This window comes from Abramis brama (genome assembly GCF_963993115.1).
Source record: "Abramis brama genome assembly, chromosome: 9".
Classification (NCBI taxonomy): domain Eukaryota; kingdom Metazoa; phylum Chordata; class Actinopteri; order Cypriniformes; family Leuciscidae; genus Abramis; species Abramis brama.
In genome coordinates, this window is record NC_139971.1 from 40,554,864 (window position 1) to 40,578,962 (window position 24,099).

Sequence of the window (24,099 nt, forward strand, 5' to 3'; positions counted from 1 at the left end):
TCCTCTCTGCAAAATAAGGTGCATAAACATTCCTTTGATTCCTTCCCTTTTCTTGTTTTCCATTTAAAAACAAATTCCAAACATTTCTGGCATCATCCAGGGTGGGTGTGTATGTGGGTGTTTATTAATGTCTGGGAATGTCCAACGCTGCACTGGGAACAATCAGAAAAATCTCTCTGCCCAAATCTGGCTCTAACGTTTCCATCCTAAAACGTTTGTTATTCACAACTCTTTAGATTCACAATAGATTAACTGGAAAAATAGTCTACATTTTTCAAATGTGCCAAATTAATTTCACTTCAACAACTCAAGAACCCGCCATGTACATAACACTGATGTCATCAACAAAAAGTCTGGCAAGAAGGCATTCCTGTGTTACAAGGTGTCTGATTCAGATGTTTGAAATCTTGCAGAAAATATGGGAACATTATTCCAGTATGTGGGTTGGCTGATTCCTGAAACGGTGTAGTGGGTTTTTGGGTGTGTGTAAATTCATGGGTTGCATACCATTAAATTATTGTTCAAAAAACTTCAGCAGGCCAAACCACAGCTGTTCATCAGACCATCATAGATAGTTTTGACGTCTGCAATGTTGTTCTGTCGTTGATCTACCCATACTCTCATGTTCAGGCCCTTAACAAAACATAAACAGTATTAGGTTGCTATCATGACTTTACAAGCAAAGCTCTTCTGATTGGTGTACTTAAAGAAGAATGTGCATCAGACAGTTTTATCTTGTCAGATTATCTACTAACAAAGAGGTGGCATTTTAGTTTGTTTATTTTAAAAAGTACTGTACGATTTGACAAGCCATCTTTCACGCTTGGACATAATGGAGAGAAAACATCCCTATTGTAAAATCATCATCATCATCATCTTGCTTGTTCTGAATCAGATCCAAAGTAACTAGTAACTTTTCATTGGATACTTTTTTTTACTCCTACCTAAGTAGTTATTACTTTTACTTCTACTTGAATAATTATTTCTTATTACAGATTTTGGTTACTCTACCCACCTCTGCCTCTGAGTACTTAGAAGAATTTAAAGAGAATATTAGCATTATTAGCTTTACAAGTACAGTATTGGGGTCTAGTACCCCAAACATAAAGAAAATAAAGTCAATGTCGTCAGAACATGAGGGGTGAGCACATACATACCGGACCTGCTATCAACAACCTGTTGCTTCATGGCTATATGCTGGCCCAAGTTCATCATTTCCTTCTAGTCATGGTACTCCGTCAGTGATGAAGAAGCCACAACACTGATCTTATCGTAAATAAAAACAAAACGTAAACATGTATTTACTTGGTTTCTTATGTCAGTGACTATTTCCTTAAGGTTAGAGATGCACCGATTACAATTTTCTGGGCCGATTCCGATTTCCGATTTTTCATTAAGTTTGACCTGCCGATACCGATTTTAGCCGATTCCGATTTCATTTTTTCTAACCACTTTACAGCACACACAAATATTTATTTTATATCTTTTCTGTAATAGAACATTTTACAATTTGCATAGTTCACACACATCTAAAGTGCAGTGTTATGGAAGAACCATTTCCTTTTCACATTCAATATCCAATATTTTTTTATATATGTATTTAACAAACTGTCTGTATGAAAACAGGGAATGGCAATAAAATAATATATAAATAAAAAATAAAATAATATAGCCTTGCAGTATAAAGATATTTCTCAAAGCACACACACACAGGCCTATTGCAATCACTTGTACAAACTGAATAATAAAACAAGTTTAAATGGGTACATTTTCTATAAATATTAGTCTTCGTTTTCTTTTCTGACATAGCCTACTCTAGTTCTTGTTAAAACACGCAAAGTCTGTGCATTTTGGGCACTTTTTTGGTGAAACCCTATTTAGGCTATTTTGTCCATCAAAAGTGTGCTTTCCCTTTAATTGAGCGTGAGCAGTGCAGCAAATGGACTCGGCGCCGAAACACGCGCTTCACTGCTCGCGACGCTCCTGCTTGACGCTCACGCGCTGCTCCTGCTCCCGTTGTGAATGCACTCATTGATTAACATGCACGCCGAAAAAAAATACGCGCTTGCGGTCTGAACGGACGTAATTCACGAGGTTTTCTACGTGTGTGTACCATGTGCACGTGTGATGCTGATGTTGCGCGATGTTAATCATGCGGCGCCCGAGTGCATTTGACCAGCATAAAATTGGCATTTGTCAGACTGACCGGCCGGTCGCCGGTCACGGCCGATCACGTGAAAATCGGCCAATTCCGGTCACCAGCCGATCAATCGGTGCATCTCTACTTAAGGTATATAACATTATCTCATAACTTACAGCTATTTTTTACAAACTTAATAGGATTTGACTAATTTAGTTTAGGACTGACTTCCTGCTCAGCTACTGTTCGGACACCCTTGCTTACTGCTCCGCGCTTTGCTCTATCGCTTTTACATTTTATCTCCTATATTTTTATATTTTATTTCCTTTTATCACCTAATTTTAACTTCAGCAAATCAGCACAGTGCTCATACGACAAAGTTTGGATTACTACAAAAACACAGAATTCTTTTACCCGACCAGCTTACATTCCGGGAAAGGAAAACACAACTGCCTCAAGGATAAGAGAAAATGCCTCTTCTGGTTCAAGAATCTACTTGCTGCACTAACTGCCACAGACTTTTACAAAGGATTGCAGTTCTTGAAACAAAGTTACTTACGGGACCACCAAACCAGACGGAGCACACAACAGAGCTTCGTCATGGACACCCTCAGCATACCGGTGAGTCCCATGAAACTAGTGCTCCTCGACAGGTAGAGAAACAAGCCGATCGACTTACAAATCGATGGCACAAACAGGGAGCGAGACCCAAAGGCACTCGAGACATCAGATTGTCACGAGCATCACATATTGCCGCAGTAGCATCCTCTACCCCAGATACAGCTCTGACAAGGATTGCAAACACTGGTCTCCTACCACGGCCTATACATCTTGAGAACAGATTTGAAGTACTAATGAATGTAAATGAGGAATCCCCAAACGTGATGAATGTGATCGAAAACAGACTGAATGGGCCAGTAGCTAACACTGATGCTAACTGGCGCTCAAGGTCGAGCAGACAGCGGCACTCAGCTCAGAGCGCAGCCGAGCCCAGGACTCTGATAGTGGGGGACTCCATAATCAGAAACATTAGCGGCAGGGATACAACTTCGTGCTGCCTTCCACAAGCAACAACTTCTGATATAAACACGGAACTTCAGAACATTCTGATGAAACATAAGACTGCAAATCGACTCATCATTCATGTGGGGAAGAATGATATTCATAAAGAGCAGTCAGATCTTCTTAAGAAGGATTTCAATTAACTTTTTGAAACAGTTAAAAGACTGAAAGTTCAAACATTCATCAGTGGACCACTCCCAGCAAGAGGAACAAACAGGTTTTCACGGTTGCTTGGGCTAAATACATGACTGCAAAAAACCTGCAACATAAAAGGAGTAAACTTCATTGACAATTTCAATCTTTTCTGGAGTCAGAGACAACTTTTTCATCGGGATGGCCATCACCCAAACAAACTTGGTTCAAGAGTGTTAAAGGACAATATCTACTTCTCCCTCAATCATCCTTCTGCAGTGTGTGCCAATCCACTCAATCTGAACGGCACACACACATCTGGACACAGTATGAATGACCACGGGACTTCACTTCAGCAGCAAAATGGACATGCGGTTGACATATCACACAAGGACAATGATATCACCACTCCGCCACAACAACCTCTGCTCACGGACTCAATCTCAGCTGAACCCTGCCCACAGAGCTCACCACAGAGAGACATATCAGAACTGCTCGAAGATTCAGCACCCAAGGACGACTTCCTGGAAAACAGCCAGGGAAGCCAGGACAGCATATCACAGCCTCCGATAACACCAGAGCAACAGCCCCTTTCACCAGACACTTTTTCCCTCTCTTCAGCATCGCCACTTCTGTGCTTCTCACAGAAAATGGAAGAACTGGTGTATGCTGGAACCAAACTATCCCACTCTTTTGCTGCAAACCCCCAGATACCAACCAAAAAACGACAGGCACCGCTACCACCAAAGCCTGCGGGCCCAGCTCGCCCTCCCCCTCCTGTGAGAGCTCTTCGGCCTCTGCCACAACGCCAGGGCCCACACCCTCCTCCATCTGCTCGAGGTGAACCAAAAACAACTGATACCAGCTCTCAGTGATATGTGTCGGGTCCCCGCTATGATAACAGTAACTTTCTCAAATGTTTACAGAACAAGCGGGAACCCAGTGTGCCTGTATCTTTCTCTATTCCTGTTCTATTACAAGATAGAAAGTCTAAGGCCTTCAATAGCCGTACAGAATACCAAACTAATCTGGTGCCTATTACACGTCAAAGTAAGATTGGTGTGGAGACAAAAAGAAAGACTGTTAAGTTAGCACTTTTAAACATCCGCTCACTTAAAAATAAAATCACTTCTAGTCAACGACTTAACCAAAAACAACCTGGATTTTATGCTTCTAAATGAAACCTGGCTAGAAGACAGCTGCAGTGCAACAATCCTCAATGAAGCAGCCCGTCCTAACTTTACTTTTATGAGTGTCTGCAGAGCTGTTAAGAGAGGTGGGGGTCTAGCTGCTCTTTTTAAAGATATCTATCAATGTAAGCAAATATCACTTGGGAATTACCCTTCTTTCAAATATCTGGGTATTGTGTTAAAAGGTGCTCCACGCATTTTACTTATCATCATTTACAGGCCTCTAAAATACTCTCCAGCCTTTGCTGAGGACTTTACAGAACTGTTATCAACAATTACCTCAGAGTTTGACTGTTTTGCCATTGCTGGAGATTTTAACATCCACATAGATCCAAAACAATATGGCAAAAGAAATCAATACTGTTTTAAAAACTTTTGATCTGACTCAGCATGTACATGGACCCACACACAATCGCAGACACACTCTAGATTTACTTATCAGTAAGGGTCTAAACATTTCACTGATTGTTATTAAGGATGTAGCACTGTCTGATCATTTCTGTATTTTCTTTGATATATTGATCTCTCCTGCCACTGAAGCTAGATCTGTGTCTGTCAAGAAGAGATGCTTAAATGAGAACACTAGTGTACTATTTATGAAGGCTATATCCTTAACACCAAGCATATCTGCAGACTCTGTTGATTTTCTCCTTGATTCTTTTAACTCAAAAGTTAAAAGTGTAATTGATGATATTGCTCCTGTGAAAGTCAGGAAGAAGAGTGGCAGACAAAAAGCACCTTGGAGAAACTCAACAGCAGTGCAAAATATGAAAAGACAATGCAGAAAAGCAGAGCGCATGTGGCGGAAGACAAAACTTGTAGTCCATTATAACATCTACAAAGACAGCCTTCATGCTTTCAATATGGAACTAGGCAAAGCTAGACAGACTTTCTTCTCAAATATTATAAACAGCAATTTAAACACACGCATTCTTTTTGCTACTGTAGAGAGACTGACAAACTCCCCAAGCCAGATTCCCAGTGAAATGCTCTCAGAAGTGCAGTGAGTTTGCTTCTTTCTTCTCTGAGAAAATCAATAATATCAGAAAGGTGATCAGCACATCCTTGAGTTGCACTGAGGTCAGACAGATCAGACCACCTGAGAAAGTAGTTACTATGTCTGATTTCAAAGAAATTGATGGCAAAATTTTGGAAGAAACCGTACAGCACCTTAAAACATCAACCTGTGCTCTTGACACACTTCCCACATCTTTTTTCAAAAGTGTGTTAAACAGTTTAGAAGCAGATCTTCTAGAGGTGGTAAATGCCTCACTTCTCTCTGGGAGTTTTCCAAACTCCCTTAAAACTGCAGTTGTCAAGCCCCTCCTGAAAAAGAGCAATCTGGATAAGACCATATTATGCAAATATAGACCGATCTCAAATCTTCCTTTCATAGGCAAGATCATTGAAAAAGTTGTCTTCAATCAGCTGAACAAATTCCTGAGCTTGAATGGATCCTTTGACAATTTTCAATCTGGTTTCCGACCGCACCACAGCACAGAGACAGCGCTCATAAAGATAATAAACGATATTCGCTTAAATACTGATTCAGGCAAATTATCAGTGCTGGTACTACTCGACCTCAGTGCTGCATTTGACACTGTCGATCATAACATACTTCTTGACAGGCTGGAAAACTGGGTGGGGCTTTCTGGGGTAGTCCTAAAATGGTTCAGGTCATACTTAGATGGGAGAGGTTATTATGTGAGTATAGGAGACCATAAGTCTGAGTGGACATCCATGACATGCGGAGTCCCTCAAGGCTCGATTCTTGCGCCACTTCTGTTCAACCTGTATATGCTCCCAATGAGCCAAATAATGAGAAAGAACCAAATTGCTTACCACAGCTATGCAGACGACACACAGCTCTACTTAGCCCTATCGCCTAATGACTACAGCCCCAATGATTCCCTGTGCCAATGCATTGACGAAGTCAACAGTTGGATGTGTCAAAACTTTCTTCAGTTAAACAAAGACAAAACTGAAGTCATTGCGTTTGGAAACAGATGAAGTTCTCAAGGTGAACGCATACCTTCACTCTAGGGGTCAAACAACTAAACATCAAGTCAGGAATCTTGGTGTGACACTTGAGTCAGACCTTAGTTTCAGTAGTCATGTCAAAGCAATAACTAAATCAGCATACTATCATCTGAAAAATATTGCAAGAATTAGATGCTTTGTTTCCAGACAAGACTTAAAGAAACTTGTGCATGCTTTCATCACCAGCAGGGTGGATTATTGTAATGGACTCCTCACTGGCCTTCCCAAAAAGACCATAAGACAGTGTCAGCTCATACAGAACGCTGCCGCCAGGATTCTGAGCGGAACCAGAAAATATGAACATATCACACCAGTCCTCAGGTCTTTACTGGCTCCCAGTTAGATTTAGGATTGATTTTAAAGTATTATTACTGGTATATAAATCATTCAATGGCCTAGGACCTCAATATATTGCAGATATGCTCACTGAATATAAACCCAACAGATCACTCAGATCACTAAGATCATATCAGCTAGAAATACCAAGGGTTCACTCTAAGCATGGCGAGTCCGTTTTTAGCTATTATGCCAGCCACAGCTGATACCAGCTTCCAGAGGAGATCAGATGTGCTCCTACAGTAGTCACATTCAAATCCAGACTCAAAACACATCTGTTTAGCCGTGCATTTACTGATTGAGCACTGTGCCGCTGTTCGTCCGACTGTTTGTACTGTACTGTATTTTATTTTTCTAAACCGTTTTAATTATTCTTATTTCTTTTTATTATTTTAATTTCTTCTATGTAAAGCACTTTGAATTGCCATTGTGTATGAAATGTGCTATATAAATAAACTTGCCTTGCCTAGTTTATTTTTGTGTTTGAAATTTGTGTGTTTTTATTATAACAGCTTTTACACAATGCATAGTCCTGTGTGAGTACAGCTTTGTACAGTAAGTGTAAATGCCGACAGTATCAGGTGGTCCAGTAGGATCTGGGGGCACACAGGAATTTAAGCCAATGTTTCCTGAATGTGGTTTAGATGTAGCTTCTCTGAACTATAAATATTGATTTAAAAATATTTCAGGCTTCCAGGAACAGAAAATAAAATATTTTTTTTATCTTGATTTTTTTTGCTACAGGAATTTGAGGGGAAACGAATGGAAAAAGGGATCAGAAATTGATACTGGCCAGTGACTTGCATATCTGTCCATATTTATACTAAACAATATCCATTCAGTAGTTCAATTATATGGTTCACTGAGTTACTGATTATAAATTATTAATTAGTTTAGGTTACATGAAGGCACCAATACTAGGGGTGTAACGATACACCAATGCCACGGTTCGGTTCATATCACGGTTTTGGAGCCACGGTTCGGTTCGGTTCGGTTCTGTTTGCTGTGGGGGCAGGGTTCATGGCAGGGCACCAGCAATAATAACACTAGATTCACTTTTAACTTAATAAAAACAACAACAACAACAATAATCTAACTTATTAACTTTAACTTTATTAACTTAACTTTATACAGTGGCTTCACGTTTTCTTTAGAGCAGTTAGCACACCTGAGTTAACTAAAATGAAATAAATGCCTCCACTGACTAGTCAGAAATAAACTGCACACCTGAGTAGGGTTGCCAACTTCAGAAAAGGAAAATGCGGGACAATCGTGATTCTTTATAGGAAAACGAGGGACACTCAAAATATTTGTACTGTATCGCACAATGTACATAATTTCAGTGTCTGCAAACTGTAGTTAAGTATATGTTTAAAAGGTTATCAGACAAACACATTTGTATTGCTTAACCTATTTATGTACAATTTAATTCTAAAAATAATTTTAATGTCATACAAACAAAATGTCACATTACAAACAAACCACCATTCAAAATAACAGCATTTATCTGAAATAGAAAGCTTTTTTAACATTATACATAGGCCTACAGTTCAAAAGTTTGAGGTTAGTAAGAGAATTTTTTTTGGGAAAGAAATTAAAGAAAGTAATTGCCTACTTTTATTCAGCAAGGATGCATTAGGCTAATCAAAAGTGACAGTAAATTATAGTGTTACACAAGCTTTCTATTTCAAATAAATCTATTATGATCTTTACATTCTTCAAAGAATCCTGGGGGAAAAAACAAAACAGTTTTAAACATTAATAATAATCAGAAATATTTTGCGAGCATATTATTCCCTCAGGTAGATTTCATGTTTTCTTGCGTGGCTGGATGTTGGACTCATGAACAATAATCACGTTGTTTGCATTCGGCAAAATTGATTTGCCGAAATCAAAACGTGGACAGTGAGAATTACCGTTAGCGCGAGACGAGTCCGGCTTGAAGCGGAAGCGACCAGACGGCAGAGGATTATGTTCGCAAATCAAACAATGATTTGTCTCAAAACGATGATTAAAAAAAGCTGTGATATGTCATCATATTGGATGATGACGGTGTCGGTGATCATTCTCAAGTGTCGTGATCAGCACTGCTGCTGTTGTATCAGTCAGTGGTTGTGACCGGAGGGTCTTCAATCTCAATATGCCGCGGAGTTGCCATCCTGAAGTGCGTATGTAAACTCCCGAGCGTGATCGATCACCCAAATCACGTGACATGCATTTTATTTAGTAAATAATATTTAGTAAAACTACAGCTCTTATTAGTTGTTAAAAGTGTACTCATTAATAACTATTTAATCAAATGTCAAGGAAGAAAAAAATAGTTTTGTGACAAAGTGATGTGAGAGTTGGGCCGGGGCAGCAGGGGGCGGGGCGCGTTCGGTTCGACATGAGAGTATCGCGGTTCGAACCGTGGCTGTTGTATCGCGGTTTTTCGGTTCGGTTCGAATATCGTTACACCCCTAACCAATACTACTGTGAACTTTTATATTTTTAAATTGGCATGAAACCTATCATCTCTTTTTTCTGTAGCCAATCTGTGCCAAAAAATGGCATAAAAGCACAACTTAATCTTACACGCTTGATCTTGCACCAATAATGCCAAAAAAGCCAATAATGCGACAGCATGTAAGGTCATGTACTGTAAATACCTTTGGCTCTGTTCTTTTTTCAGGTTTCAGGTTTAACTGACAGTAACTGCCTACATTTTTTGCTATTTTTTGCTTAATTGGCTCTGCATATACACTTATTTGCTGCCATTCTGGGGGGCTTTTTTATTTATTCATGTCCGTTTACATTTTGACATAAAAACTCTACTTTAAAATCTCATGTAAATGCATTTTGCTTGGCTTGTAAGTCACATGTAATCCACTCACTGATTTTACACCCCATACATTAAAATGTGTCTTGGTCAATTTAATCACAAACAGTGTACAATTCTTTTGCTGCAAAGCACAGCTTACAGCCTTTTCACTTCCAAAATAAACAAAATTAAAGAAATATAAAAGCATTGGATCTCTATTGTTGAACATCTCAGTTTGGGCTGAAGGCTCAGAAAATATGTGGACCAGAGATGCATTTAAAGCTGCAGTCCACAGTTTTTCCTCTTTGTCGCCATCTCTGTTCGAAATCTGCAATTGCAGTTATGCAATTATCAACTTTACGTGCGTTTTGCCTTGGCACGGCACAGCGCGGATGAATCCAATGTTTTGAGGAGAATGTGCGGCTGTCAATCACCGCGCTGGTGGTGTGGATCCTGGCATTCGCAATCACAGATTCTACTTTTTGGAAGTATGACCAACATAAGAATTTCCACCGGAAAATGTCGCCTGAACAAGTAAGTAACATCCACTTTTGTTCTGACCAACTAATGTTAAGGGGAAAAAAGCATTGCAGTAAATCGCACTTAAATCTAACAATCGCTTATCATATCACGTCAAACCGTGCAAATTATACTTTGTTCTCAAATTGTTAATGTTAACAACATCAGCATTGCGTGACTACATTTAATGCCCTTCCGATATTTATCCTTGTTTTCGCATGGGCCGGTTGCAGTCTCTCTTTTTCTCTGAAGTCTTTCGCGTTTTACAACGGGTGAATCTCCAGTTGTCACTGGTGATTGTCGTTTGAACCTTTCTGGATCCACCATCAAATTGACAAGTTTAACTATATCAAGTGCTGTGAGAAAAGGCTATAAATCTCCACCTCCAGCATCCTCACACTCATAGCCTACTAGCCGAGACTCTTCTTTATGTGGACAGATGTGACGTAATGGCACAAAGACATGGAAATCCACCAGTACCACTGGAATTAAATACATTATTACAAGCTTACCGTTTTGAATCGAGCTAAGGCAAGCAGATAGTTTTGAACACTGGCTGGTTATGTACTTGCTCAAAAATATATTTTGGATAATTTTTAACCCAAAAAAGCTACGGACTGCAGCTTTAAATTCCAAAAGTAATGCGTCTCGATTCATCACTTATGATGGGATCGACCGAACCTCATCTTAGCACTAGGGCCTATAAGTTACCAAGAGGTGTTCTAACACACTGTGTTTCAGTTTCAAACACTTTTACCTACAATAATCATGCAACAAATTATGAAAGAAACTCATTTTATGTTGAAGATGCATTCAAAATCCACTGACTCTTAAATGTGATGTCTCAATGGGCATAACACGTTATACTACATGGTACTACATATTTACCATGGTACACTAAAAAAGAGTTTATTTTTTATGCTGTTCACTTTATTTATACAATTCATTTTCATTGTATCAGGTTTCTGGTTCAAGTCTGATTGCTTCATGTTAAACTGACTTGAAACAGTTACTCTTTAACTTGATGATGTCATTTTGAAATAACATACAATTTAGTTTCAATGAAGTAACTCAATCAAACAGGCGGAAAGTTCCCATTATGCTTTACACAGGGCTGAATTGGGAGAGTAAATGTTGAATCAAAATGTTATTTTATGCTCTTATTTTTTGGCAAGATGAAAAAAAAAAAACAAGAGACTTGTTAATGTTTAATGTTCTATTATGTTGATATTTAAAAGTTTCTGTTATGTTAGTGGTTTTAGGGTGAGCAAAGTGTTGATCTTGTGGTTGGGTTGAGGATCTGCTAACAAGAATTCAAATGGCGTTAATAATAAAGCAACCACTATGGTACTTCTAGACTGCCAACACTGAAGTTATGTTTAGTTTGTTGTCGTTTAACTCACAGGCCTAACAAGAAGCATTTGTAAGGCCTGATTTTCCTGCTAAAACAAAGCTCACCCTGCAATAAAGCCATAAAATGCACCCTGGACAGAAGATAGCAAAGACAGAGCACAGGACATTGCCCTGCCCAAACTTATGGGTACTCCTTGTCTCCTTGTTTGACTTCAACTCATCTCCCCTCTCCCTCCTCAAGTCACTGAAAGTTCATTAAGAATGTCTATATATCACATATAATGTATCTTGTGAATATGTTGTTTTTTCCTTTTCATGTTTGGTATCATTTTAAGTGTCTCAGTGGGATTGGTAAAATGGTCTTAATTTCATTGCATTCATTGGTTTATTGAGAAAGATTAAGACTCCTCTCTGGGCGATATCTCTTTACGATATCTCCTGAAACCAGGTGCTCCCCCCTGGGGTACATGGATTGGCCCAAACTACTCTAAACAATATTTGTATAACCCTTTTTGTTCTGGTCTGGGTATTTAAGGCGAGGTGACAGAGCAGTCTTGGAACCCTTTACCAGGATCATCCCCCACACAGTGATGTTTCAGTGTTTTCCCATTGGAAGGCCCTGACACACCACTGTGTGTCTCAGGAAAACATTACTTACTTTTAGAGTCATCTCTGAGTAAATGATGTCATGTATTTTAGTAGATTAAAAGTGTAGTCTGGTGTTTTCGCAAATCTTTGTCCAGGATAGATCAAACCGAAGGCACTTTGAATGGACCATGGGGCACATCTTAGGAAGACCTTCTGATTTCTGACTATTCCCTGACTTAGCATGTTGTACGCTGCAAATATTATACAAAATTACACCTATGGGTCTGCAGTGAGCGGCTGCATAGGGTAAAATACTTGCACTGCACCCTCTGACTATTTCAGGACTGGCTAGTTTGTGATCGTGATGTGACGTCTCAAAGTGACACTAGGTCCGTAATGAACGAATATTTGAAATTATGAGATGCCCAGAATAATCAAAGATCTAAATTAATTCATAATCAATATTTATGATTATTTTCTAATCAGAAACACGATCTAAATTTGATTATCATTTGAAATTGGAGTCAGATTATGCATAGAGCTAAAGTAATACTAAAACTAAAATCCAATAAATTAAGTGAACTTCACTGGAGCGCTGAAAAGACATACACGCATTATACCTTCGCCAGTTCCCATTATGCTTTACACAGGGCTGAATTGGGAGAGTAAATGTTGAATCAAAATGTTATTTTATGCTCTTATTTTTTGGCAAGATGAAAAAAAAAAAACAAGAGACTTGTTAATGTTTAATGTTCTATTATGTTGATATTTAAAAGTTTCTGTTATGTTAGTGGTTTTAGGGTGAGCAAAGTGTTGATCTTGTGGTTGGGTTGAGGATCTGCTAACAAGAATTCAAATGGCTTTAATAATAAAGCAACCACTATGGTAGTCTCGCGTAGCCAGACCTTCAGACTGACGGCTGAAGGTCTGGAATTCATAGCAGCTTTCTTTGGCCAAGGCCCGCCCATAAGGCCGTTTGACCGACATGTCAAACAACCAATTACAGTTCGTTTCGTTCAGCGTCACGTTTCGGGGCGTGGAAATGTCCCCACAACAACAGACCGGCGTGCAACAAGTCAGTCAGCATAGACAATCAAAGAAGGAGAAGAAAACAAGATAGATAGGAGGGGACACACAACTAGTAAAATTGGATCTGCTGGGAATCCTTCTAAATGCTGACAAAGGGTCGGCCAGGCTTGGAAAATAATACTCTTCCCAAATCCCGTCGGCAAACAGGCTAAAATATCTCTTTTTGTCTCCACTAAGTGCCTCAAACAAAATTCCTGGACATCTCTTAAAGAGTCTATGCCGTGAACCTCGCATACTTTTGAGAATCCTACGTTTAGCTGATCTTGATAAATGCTCGGTGTCACTCATGTAAACACAACAGTTTTTCTTCCGCAATCACACGTCTGCGCTTTGTTTCCCGGCGGACCGAAAATAAACGCGACACTCGCACCCCCCAGAAATCCGATAAAATTCAACCAATCAGATGACGACTTCGACATTCCTGAAGTGTTTCCAGTTAAGTGTACCATATGCATCAGACGTTTAGCCAACGTTCCGTGGGCGTGACGTCTGAGGCTGAGACTACCACTATGGTACTTCTAGACTGCCAACACTGAAGTTATGTTTAGTTTGTTGTCGTTTAACTCACAGGCCTAACAAGAAGCATTTTTAAGGCCTGATTTTCCTGCTAAAACAAAGCTCACCCTTCAATAAAGCCATAAAATGTACCCTGGACAGAAGATAGCAAAGACAGAGCACAGGACATTGCCCTGCCCAAACTTATGGGTACTCCTTGTCTCCTTGTTTGACTTCAACTCATCTCCCCTCTCCCTCCTCAAGTCACTGAAAGTTCATTAAGAATGTCTATATATCACATATAGTGTATCTTGTGAATATGTTGTTTTTTCCTTTTCATGTTTGGTATCATTTTAAGTGTCTCAGTGCGATTGGTAAAATGGTCTTAATTTCATTGCATTCATTGGTTTATTGAGAAAGATTAAGACTCCTCTCTGGGCGATATCTCTTTACGATATCTCCTGAAACCAGGTGCTCCCCCCTGGGGTACATGGATTGGCCCAAACTACTCTAAACAATATTTGTATAACCCTTTTTGTTCTGGTCTGGGTATTTAAGGCGAGGTGACAGAGCAGTCTTGGAACCCTTTACCAGGATCATCCCCCACACAGTGATGTTTCAGTGTTTTCCCATTGGAAGGCCCTGACACACCACTGTGTGTCTCAGGAAAACATTACTTACTTTTAGAGTCATCTCTGAGTAAATGATGTCATGTATTTTAGTAGATTAAAAGTGTAGTCTGGTGTTTTCGCAAATCTTTGTCCAGGATAGATCAAACCGAAGGCACTTTGAATGGACCATGGGGCACATCTTAGGAAGACCTTCTGATTTCTGACTATTCCCTGACTTAGCATGTTGTACGCTGCAAATATTATAAAAAATTACACTATGGGTCTGCAGTGAGCGGCTGCATAGGGTAAAATACTTGCACTGCACCCTCTGACTTGTAGCGACAATGCCGGACATGCGGTCACATGCTGTTCCAATTAGTAAATCCTTGTCTCCAAACACATCCTTCGTTGTCTTTTCAGACAACGGGTCTGTGCATGGTGCTGCTAAGTCTACCATGAACAGTCAAAATTGCAATCTGTTGTTCCCCAGAGGAACATTTTAGTCACAAAAGGAACCCTGTTCTGCACAATCCATTCTAAAACCCCCATGTCAGCATGGACTCCCTGTGACTTTACAACCTCATGACCCACACACACACACACACACACACACCCACACACACAAAACCTCCTTTGAGTACAATTTCATGTAGAAATATGGCTCTTGAGTGTATACCTTCCGATATGTATGTGTGTGATTAGCTTTGCTTTATAATAGAAGTGTGGTTTGCTAGAGTATAAGTTTGAATTCTAAATGTTCACTGAAAGAAGTTCATCAATAGTGTCTTGTGGTAACCCTACCTCAGACCATAAAACTTTACAACCCATGAAAGCAGACATTCCAACGCACACACACACAAACACACTCGTGGACTTTGAAACATACACTTCCACACATGCGATCCAATAGCCATGTTTTTGATATGTATTTTTATGTGTGTATAATTTCCATGGCAGATTGAGATTTTCTATGTTCTATCATAGAAATCAATGGACTCTTAAGATGCTCAGAATCCTACATTAGAAATGCATATCTGTATTTCCCATATTCTGTTCATATCCATGTCTAGTATCATTCTAATCGTAGGGATCCCACGGAATTGCATATATGTATGAGATTACAATGAAATGTATTCTTATGGGTATTATCTTTTCTGAAAGAGAAAATACGAATTCCATCTCTCACATGACAAAGTCAAAGTAGGCGTTTCTTCTTCACACAAAGAAAATGTTCCCGCTGTCAGATAAGGAGATCTGATTGGATGTTGTCCCCAACAGGAGGGTGTAAACAAGTGTCTTTAAAAAGCAAGAGACCCTGTTTCCTCTCTCTCTCTCTTCTCTCATCGATCCCGCTGATCCCACTTCCTTGCTTCTCCGGTCCCTGACCTCCTCCTTCTCCACGTGCAGCGCTGCTCCAGCTGGACAGGCCTCGCCTTGGCCTCTGGGACACATGGCCCGCGTCATGTAAAAGCCTGCCGTCTTTGCAACCAAGATTTGCAACCTCTCCCGTCCCGGGAGACGCACCTGACTTTCTCGGTAATATTACATTCAGTGAGCCTTTTTAAACTTCCCGCGGCACCGGGAAGACCCAGCAGAAGATCCACTCCCTGCCTCAGCCTCAGCCTCACCCGAAAGAGCACAGAATTCTGCAAATATATTGAGCTGATAAAAGCTGTTTCCAGGGGTCTCGTGAACAAAGGTTTCTGTATGTAATAATTACTAATTTCCTCTTCTCTTCTCTTTCTTTCTTTCATTTCATTTCATCCTGATCACTTATGTTATTGTTTGGTTATATGTTTGTTATATTGTTTGCATTTTTACGTACGTTTATATTCGTAGCTCATATAATCTCTAGTTTTGCATTTATTAAAATTCATAAATACTCTTCACTGTCTCTGTATTTGAAAGCCCACTTTTATAAAGTCAATGAGACCAAAGATCTTGCTACACGCTCGATAGACTACAGTGAGTAGTTTTAATTAATAAACTCAGAAAGTTTTATGTCTGTGGCCAGGACATAAACTTCCTTGAAGTTTGTGAATACCTCTTCTTAACTGTACTGATCTTACCTTTACTCGCTGGACGAATTAAAGGTTGGACAGACCAGTTACAGAACAAGGTAATCTCGGTAATTGATAAAATAAATGTACATGCGACTTATGAATTATGACCATGAGTCATAAATATTAATATTCCCAGAATTCCCCATATTCTTGAGCTAATTCACATTTACCCAAAGTCGTATTCGTTACAGACTATTTCAGGACTGGCTAGTTTGTGATCGTGATGTGACGTCTCAAAGTGACACTAGGTCCGTAATGAACGAATATTTGAAATTATGAGATGCCCAGAATAATCAAAGATCTAAATTAATTCATAATCAATATTTATGATTATTTTCTAATCAGAAACACGATCTAAATTTGATTATCATTTGAAATTGGAGTCAGATTATGCATAGAGCTAAAGTAATACTAAAACTAAAATCCAATAAATTAAGTGAACTTCACTGGAGCGCTGAAAAGACATACACGCATTATACCTTCGCCAGTTCCCATTATGCTTTACACAGGGCTGAATTGGGAGAGTAAATGTTGAATCAAAATGTTATTTTATGCTCTTATTTTTTGGCAAGATGAAAAAAAAAAAACAAGAGACTTGTTAATGTTTAATGTTCTATTATGTTGATATTTAAAAGTTTCTGTTATGTTAGTGGTTTTAGGGTGAGCAAAGTGTTGATCTTGTGGTTGGGTTGAGGATCTGCTAACAAGAATTCAAATGGCTTTAATAATAAAGCAACCACTATGGTACTTCTAGACTGCCAACACTGAAGTTATGTTTAGTTTGTTGTCGTTTAACTCACAGGCCTAACAAGAAGCATTTTTAAGGCCTGATTTTCCTGCTAAAACAAAGCTCACCCTGCAATAAAGCCATAAAATGCACCCTGGACAGAAGATAGCAAAGACAGAGCACAGGACATTGCCCTGCCCAAACTTATGGGTACTCCTTGTCTCCTTGTTTGACTTCAACTCATCCCCCCTCTCCCTCCTCAAGTCACTGAAAGTTCATTAAGAATGTCTATATATCACATATAATGTATCTTGTGAATATGTTGTTTTCTCCTTTTCATGTTTGGTATCATTTTAAGTGTCTCAGTGCGATTGGTAAAATGGTCTTAATTTCATTGCATTCATTGGTTTATTGAGAAAGATTGAGACTCCTCTCTGGGTGATATCTCTTTACGATATCTCCTGAAACCAGGCCGTTGGATTCCGTCGTTGGGCCAACGGATGGTCCTTGCACATTAATGTAGGATTATTTGAATGATTAAATTGAAATGAAAACCACTGGATTAAGTTCAACTAAAACCATTGATTCTAGTTAGTTGTACATTGATTCTATTGGGTTTTACCACTGTCCAGGATTGAATCATGTTCAGAAAAAGAGCTATTTTTTCAGTGTATCAAAGTCCCATCTAGCGTTATTTTAACATGGTGCCACCACAGTATTATAACCATGGTTTGGGGCATATGCCAAAACTCCCATTGCAGTTAATTAAGTGATTTTATTATGCCTACATAAATTCTGCAACTAAAGATATCTGTGCTTTGTCAGATCAGAAGAAAGGCCACACATCTGGTTCACTAACACAGTGGTTCTCAATTCCAGTCCTCGTGACCCACTGCTCTGCACATTTTGTATGTCTCTCTTATCTGACACACTTAGTTCAGTTCATGGAGTCTCTCCTAATGAGCTGATGATCTGGTTCAGGTGTGTTAAATAAGGGAGACATACAAAATGTGCAGAGCAGTGGGTCACGAGGACTGGAATTGAGAACCACTGCACTAACAGACCACATTGTAGAGTTGTGGAAAAAATGAGGCATTTTGAATTTGTTTTCCATGAGCCTAAACTGATCTGTTGCGAATTAGTGCTCAAATTATTGTCTGATAGACGTCAAGAGACGGGGTGTCTGCCATGATGAACTTTGTCCCAGATTCCCAGAATTCTCAGACTGTAACAGCTGCGTCCTGCTCTTTATGTCTATACAGTGTCTCCTTGTTAAAGCAGACGAGATTGCTCAACTTGTCACGCTCTGCCCTCAGAGAAATGTCTTCTGATGCAGGTTTATGTTGACTCTGATATCTCCAGACTGCAGACACAGACGATAGTCTTAGGTTGTTCTGGCTGATTTAAGTTGTCTCAAGTTGAGTCATGGCTTGTGGCCCTTTCCCACACTATGGGAAGGTCTCACTATGTTTCCTGTCAGTTGTATGTACTGCCCTACTTCAATAAAAAAAAAAGGTAATAAAAAAAATTTGTTTCCAGCCTGCAACTGTCTGAAATCTCTTCAGCGTCTCCCAGAACATGATCCATCAGTCAGTTAACTGAAATGACTCTTTCTTCAAATAAAATAAACAATAATGTGATAAAGTAGATTTATTATATAAATACTCTTATATGTCAGCAATGCAGTAATTGTGTTCACTCAGTCATTTATGAGACATATAAATGAAACTGTCTGCACAATGCGAGGTCAATAATGCACTCCATTGTATACCATACTGAAACACTCTTTCCTTTTTAACTGTCTCAAAGCTAACATGAAGATTCATGTATGGGATGTGCGGCTGTTATTTAGAAATATCCGACCACTTGATTGTGCAACTGACTAATAATAACTGAGTATTTCAGAAGGCCATGTATAAATATGGTTTAAATATTCTTCTAATTTGTATGTCCTGGGGCAATATGGGGTGAAGGTCAATAAGATAATGTCTGTAACCTACTGTCTGATATGACAGACTCCATGTATCTTGACATTTCATCTATCAGACAATAATTCGCCACAGATCAGTTTAGGCAAATGGCAAACAAATTCAAAATGCCAAAAAATAATTTCACAACTCTAAAATGTGGTTTGTTAGTGGACATGGTGTGTGGCCTTTCTGACAAAAAATTGGGGACATTAAATTTAACATTTAATATTCAACAATAATATTGATCTGCCTGCATTGACACTATTCTACAAGAACTGAACTGAGCTGAACGATGACATCACGGTTTACTCCAGAGCGGCTATATATATATATATATATATATATATATATATATATATATATATTTATATATTAAAAAAGTAACTAAATTACTTTTTTTTTTTTTTTTTTTTTTAATGAAACATCACTGAACTTACTTAAGTTGGACTGTGATGCAATTTTCTTCTGGAAATCTTTCTTGTTATACATGCCTGTTATCGTTATATAAATAAATGTGACTTGTCTTGACTTCCCATCTACTGGCATGAATTCAGCATCACACATAAGTCACAACTTGGACCAAGAAAAAGTGTTCGTCTGGCCTTCATCGGCCTCCATGTAGAATAAATCAGATTGCTTCACTAATATGACGTCTTCATCTCATTTGAGTAGATATCATTTTTAACATTTTTAAAAGTACTGTTCATTTCTTGTGAATATATATCGTAGTATGTGTAAAACATTTTCAGTGAAAGGAACCTATATATTGTATACATCTGCTTGTGTTGGGCATGCGATTACAGGTCTTGAAATATATTTTAGGAGATATGTTGACTTGTATTTAAAGGCACACCAAGTCAGGTTTACAACATGTACTGTAAGTGTAGTGTACATTTATTGTGTTTTTTTTTCTTTCAAAATGCCTATTCTGTAGAGATAAAACATATTTGCAGTGGAACAAGATACTCCTTTTTTTATTTGTAAATTAGCAATTGCACCGCAGTTCTTTATCACCAATATTGTTTTTGTAAAATTGTTGTTCAGAATTGTTCTGAATCATTTAATGTCACATTCAGCCACTCCAGGCAATTCAGCATTTTTCTAAATGTTGCAAAAAACCCTGCAATACGCGTCTCTACAGGGCCGGATTTGAGAAACCCTGATGGAAACATTGTCACTGTCTTGTCCCAATCAATACTAAAGTAATGACGAATACTGATGAAGAAATTGAGATCCGAGTGGATGGAAACAAGCTAGAACAGGTTCATTTCTGTACATCCCTGGGTAGTCGAGTGTCACATGATGCCGATTGTACAACCTTTTGAGAACAAGTGCATTAGAAAGTTGTTATGAATTCCATGGACAAAACTGATGACAACTGAGGAGGAATACAACCTGGCTAGAACAACAAGCGAACTAATGAACCACTGCCAAGCAACGAAGGAGAAATTACATGATGGAAACATTGTTACTATATATATTCATTCATGCATTTGGCAGACGCTTTTATCCAAAGCGACTTGCACTGCATTTCAAGGAACACATTTACATTCTTATCTGTTCTTGCTTTCCCTGGGAATGAAACCCATGACCTTGGTGTTACAAGTATCAACGCTCTACTGTTTGAGCTACTGGAAGACTACTATCTTGGCCCGATCATAAAGGAGACGTTTTGCCAATTCAAGATGACTAATGAACTGCATGAGTAAAGAACAGTTCATATCCAAGACAAACAGTTTTTACAGAAAACCTAATTTTTAGCTTTTTAATAAGAGAAGACTGTTCATTCATTGCTGTAGTCTCAGTCACTGACTTGAACTTTTATATCATCAGCAATATCGATATGCACAAAGTCTAATGTTTATGACTAACTACTGTAAATCTTGTGAAAATCAGTAAGAAGGAACAAATTCACTTGTTATCTTTTCTTACATATCATGCAGTCGCTAATGCCACATCTACATTGACAATTAAAATGTAAAACGCTGATTAAGTCAAATTCTGAATGCCAAATTAATATCCTGAGAGGTTTGTTAAGAGAAACTGTAATGATTTCACTAGACCAACAGATGGAGACAGAGGTGTTATCAAACAAAAACTTTACCATGTCCATCCATCCATCCATCCATCCATCCATCCATCCATCCATCCATCCGTTCTTCAAACCGCTTGTCGTATGTAGGGTCGCAGGGATGCTGAATCCTATTCCAGCGTCTCGGGCCAAAAGCAGGGAAACGTCCTGGACTTTCTAATCGATGTGACTTATTCAAGTGTCAGCACTAATGATAGATGCTCGTTTCCACCTGGTAAAAATACACCAGGTAATTGTGAGACAAAGATAAAAAAAGAACACTGTGAGAAACAATGTTGCCATTGTTAGATTTAAAGTCATGATTACGAGACAAAGCCAAAATTGTGAGATATAGTCACATTTATGAGGTAGCCCAAGTCACAAATATGAGATTTACAGTCACAGTTTTGAAACAAAGATGCAATTGTATGATATAAAGTTGCAATTTGAGAAAGAGACACATTGTGTGATAAAAGTCATCAATATGAGAGATGCAACTGAGAGATATAAAGCCACATTGTTAGGTATAACGTTGCAATTACAAGAAATGAAGTCACGATTGCCTTTTTTATTAACTCTGAGGCATATTTTATCTATTTTTTGATTATCAGCACAGATCCATCCACACAAATGAAAGTGCACTCTTTTTTACACTGCCTTCTGACATTCATGAAGATAGGTATTTCCTGCTGCTTTACTGTCCAAAAGACTAAACAAAAAAAACCTGTCAGAACAAGTTATAATTCAATATGCACATGGATACAGTAAGAGTCTGTTCGCCTCCGTAAACATGATGAAATCAAACAAAAATGTATTCTTCTCGGCTTCCTGCCTTCTGTGTTTTGAGACTGAAATTACCACACAAATGCTTCCCCAGTGACTGCGGTTGGCACTTATTTAAAGACTTTCTTCCACTCACTTTAGAAGGATGTAAAGAGTTCAGATTAGCGGGAAGTGTGGAGGAGGATCGCAGGTCACATAGCTGAGCCGACCATTACAAAAAACAAGTACACTTCAAATTCATTTTAGAATCAAGTAAATTGTTAGTATTTAAGTAAGTATGTATAGTAGTATATTTAGCAATTAAGTATAATAGCACTTTTTAAAAAAAACTTTTTTTGGAAGGTAAGAATAGCCTAAAAGTCTCTGGTTCAAAGTTCAAGAGTTTAGCTGGAAGACAGGATGTGAAGTTGAACTTATGGCAGTCAGGTTGGAATCAACAATCATGTCTGTCCAAAAATGAGACCGACGTAGATATACACACCCAGAATACCTCAAAAGAAAAAGTTGTTGAACTTGAGTTGAACCTCCGCACCTCAGCACATTAGTTGTTCCAATTTACTGTAAGTCCATCAGTTTAGTATACCAAAAGTTCAATTGCAGGGTATTTATATTAAGTACACATATGTTAATGTATTTGTTGTATACTTAAAGGGGCTATATGCTTTTTTCTGAAATTTAAACTCGCGACTGACACATGTGGCCAAAAAACGGAACTGCTCGTCCTTTCTGCTCGCTCTCGTACGTGCACACTTCACAAGTCATCCGCTGCAAAGAAGTCAACATTATGTTTACAGAGGTAAGAACAGTCAAATACATATATTGTTTGAGAAACTAAGTTTGTTTGCTGACTAGCGGTGGTGGCAGAGTGATCTGAAACGTTTAACATGAACGCGCTTGACGTCACATCCGCAGACAGCGCGCGAAAAATCCGACCCGACAGAAAATAGGAAAAATAGGATACAGGCTTATAGGTGCACCCACTGTGAGCTGATAAGGTGTCAGTATGCTCATCAGGAGATGTTTGAGTCATACATGGTCAAATAAAAAGGCTATTGTTACGTTTATTTTGGGGAAACAGTTGCATACAGCCCCTTTAACATAAAATAAATGTATTTCAAATACGTTTTGGCATTTTCACTGTGGTTTTTACAGAGGTCAGAACAGTCAACAGCTTTCCCACATGACTGTCTCTCTGTGAGAAACACTAGGTTTGAGAGACTGCCAGTCAGAATCTGGACCACTCTAATCGGGGACATCTGGCCTAGCATAGCCTAATGGAAATGAACGGCGAGTTGAGATGAGAACCCAAATGCAGTTTATGGAAACATTTAAAAAAGAATCCAAAGTAAACAGAACTTGAACAGACTAAACAAAACTTGAACAGACTAAACAAAACTTGAACACGACTTGAACAGAACTCACCAATAGGGCTGTCCTTCACGTCTATTGCGATCTCAAAATTCCGGCCAGTTGATAATACCTAGAATATCAAAATCGACTGCTGGCGGTAGATCCTTGTCCTATTTAGCACCAAAACTTTGGAACAGTCTTCCTAACATTGTCTGGGAAGCAAGACACACTCTGTCAGTTCAAAGCTAGACTAAAAACACATCTCTTTGACCTAGCATACACACATTATAGCACTATAACACATTATAGACTTTTATAATTCAATGTTAGACTGCATAGATCAGGTCAGCCAGAACCGGGAACACTTACCATAAATCCTGATGTACTCGTTACATCATAAGAAGAATTAGTCTCTCTGTTTATTCCGAGGTTTACCGCAGTCCGCCGGATCCAGGCTGTATCCAGATCTGATGAAGGACGCGACGACAGAGCAGTCCTGAAATGTCAACTAGTCTCTCCCCTTTGAAGGCCTTTCTCCCCTCCCTTTACCTCTCTACATATAAAGCGTTGTCGGGATAATTCTGGTTCGCATGGCTACGTGGAAGCGACACAAAATCTGTATTATAAATTTTAAGGCCAGACAAGTAATTGAGCGTCAGCGTCAGTTCTGGCAGGCATGAGGGTTGTTCCATAAAAGACGCTTAGAAAAGCGGGGATTAAACTCCAAAACCGGACTTGAATGAGCCTAACAAATAAGTTGGGGCTAAAGTGGTTCCATAA

The 24,099-nt window shown here is 38.9% G+C and overlaps 1 long non-coding RNA gene across 2 annotated transcripts; it reads right to left on the minus strand.

Annotated features, from left to right (window-relative positions):
• Positions 1 to 1,156: 1,156 nt before the first annotated feature.
• On the minus strand, positions 1,157 to 23,789 carry LOC311089248. Of its 2 annotated transcripts, none has more exons than XR_014607656.1 (3): positions 23,689 to 23,789; positions 23,392 to 23,531; positions 1,157 to 1,266 (listed from the first exon to the last, which is right to left on the minus strand). It is a non-coding gene; the product is annotated as an uncharacterized lncRNA (long non-coding RNA). The 2 variants fall into 2 exon arrangements; XR_014607657.1 differs by lacking the exon at positions 1,157 to 1,266 and adding an exon at positions 21,277 to 21,418.
• Positions 23,790 to 24,099: the final 310 nt, after the last annotated feature.